General features: G+C 72.7%; 2 non-coding genes across 2 annotated transcripts; both read left to right on the top strand.

Moving 5' to 3' along the window:
* Positions 1 to 385: 385 nt before the first annotated feature.
* Positions 386 to 458, top strand: TRNAM-CAU (transfer RNA methionine (anticodon CAU)). Its single transcript has one exon. It is a non-coding gene; the product is annotated as a tRNA-Met (tRNA).
* Positions 459 to 1,415: 957 nt separating this feature from the next.
* Positions 1,416 to 1,488, top strand: TRNAM-CAU (transfer RNA methionine (anticodon CAU)). Its single transcript has one exon. It is a non-coding gene; the product is annotated as a tRNA-Met (tRNA).
* Positions 1,489 to 1,721: the final 233 nt, after the last annotated feature.

Here is a 1,721-nt window from a genome sequence, read left to right as displayed (position 1 = left end):
TGGGAGGTGTGCACTGCGGTCCCACGACCTCGGAGTCAGGACCCGGTCCTCGGGGCCAGGTGGTCTTCCGGGGACGTCCGCGGAGCGCCCGCGGGGACGCCGGGGACCGGGGTCGCGGCCGCCCGGGGCAGGGGCGGGTGCGGCGGGGCCGGGGGTGAAATCAACCCGGTGCTGGCGCCGCTCTGGGCGGCTTCGTCCCTGGAGAGTAAAGGCCGGGGGCTCGGACCGGTCGCTGGGACCTGCGGGGGGCGCGGCGAACGCAGAGGCCCGGGCGCGCGCTCGGCTCCCCGGTGCGCGCGCGCCGGCGAGCGGACCCCGTTCCCCGGACGTGCCTCCGGCGCGGGGCTGCCGCCCATAGGGGCGCTGGGAGGCGCGCCGGGCAGGTGCCTTCTTAGCGCAGCGGGCAGCGCGTCAGTCTCATAATCTGAAGGTCCTGAGTTCGAGCCTCAGAGAAGGCAGGAGGCTTTTGTCCCCTCTCCACGCCTTGTGGACGGAGAGGTGACTGGGGGACATCACCCCGGGTCAAGTGCTCCGAAGGGAAAGCTGCGCTTCGGGACCACCTCCTGGTGGGGGACCCGCTGTGACGTCACGGCCAGGGCCGGGNGTTTGGGTTTCCTGCCCCCGGCCCCCACCGTGAGCCCCGGGCACCGGGCCGCGGCGCACCCAGCAGGCGGGATTCTGGCCCCGCGGGGTGCGCACCGAGGTTGGGGGCACCGCTTAGAGCCCCAGCCCCGCCGCGTGCAGGGGTGCGGCCGGGGCAGCGCCCCCCGCCCGAGCAGACCGGGACCGTGGGCACGACGCAGAAGTGATGGAGAGACTTGTGTCACTTCAGGTAGGTGGCTTGACAGAGCACGTCCCAGGGGGCGCACGGTCACTATTCGTGTCACTCACCAGCATTCGCTGAGCGTCTGTCTTGTGCCAGGTGCGCAGCGGTTTACATGACCCCGGAAGACGTCCCGTTTCCCATCAGGGAACGTCTGTTCCCAGGAAAACCGGGCGCGTGGCTCTTCCCGGGCTGCCCGACGGCGCGTGGGAGGTGTGCACTGCGGTCCCACGACCTCGGAGTCAGGACCCGGTCCTCGGGGCCAGGTGGTCTTCCGGGGACGTCCGCGGAGCGCCCGCGGGGACGCCGGGGACCGGGGTCGCGGCCGCCCGGGGCAGGGGCGGGTGCGGCGGGGCCGGGGGTGAAATCAACCCGGTGCTGGCGCCGCTCTGGGCGGCTTCGTCCCTGGAGAGTAAAGGCCGGGGGCTCGGACCGGTCGCTGGGACCTGCGGGGGGCGCGGCGAACGCAGAGGCCCGGGCGCGCGCTCGGCTCCCCGGTGCGCGCGCGCCGGCGAGCGGACCCCGTTCCCCGGACGTGCCTCCGGCGCGGGGCTGCCGCCCATAGGGGCGCTGGGAGGCGCGCCGGGCAGGTGCCTTCTTAGCGCAGCGGGCAGCGCGTCAGTCTCATAATCTGAAGGTCCTGAGTTCGAGCCTCAGAGAAGGCAGGAGGCTTTTGTCCCCTCTCCACGCCTTGTGGACGGAGAGGTGACTGGGGGACATCACCCCGGGTCAAGTGCTCCGAAGGGAAAGCTGCGCTTCGGGACCACCTCCTGGTGGGGGACCCGCTGTGACGTCACGGCCAGGGCCGGGCTCCTAGGAGAGCTGGGCTTCTCCGCGCCGACCTCAGGGCGCACTGGCGCCCCGGTCTGTGCTCAGGGCTCTTTGCTGGCCTGGAAAC

The sequence above is a fragment of the Crocuta crocuta genome, unplaced genomic scaffold (genome assembly GCF_008692635.1).
Source record: "Crocuta crocuta isolate KB4526 unplaced genomic scaffold, BGI_CrCroc_1.0 scaffold336, whole genome shotgun sequence".
NCBI lineage: Eukaryota > Metazoa > Chordata > Mammalia > Carnivora > Hyaenidae > Crocuta > Crocuta crocuta.
The sequence above is the reverse complement of the archived record's forward strand: the minus strand, read 5'-3'. Positions and strand labels throughout refer to the sequence as shown.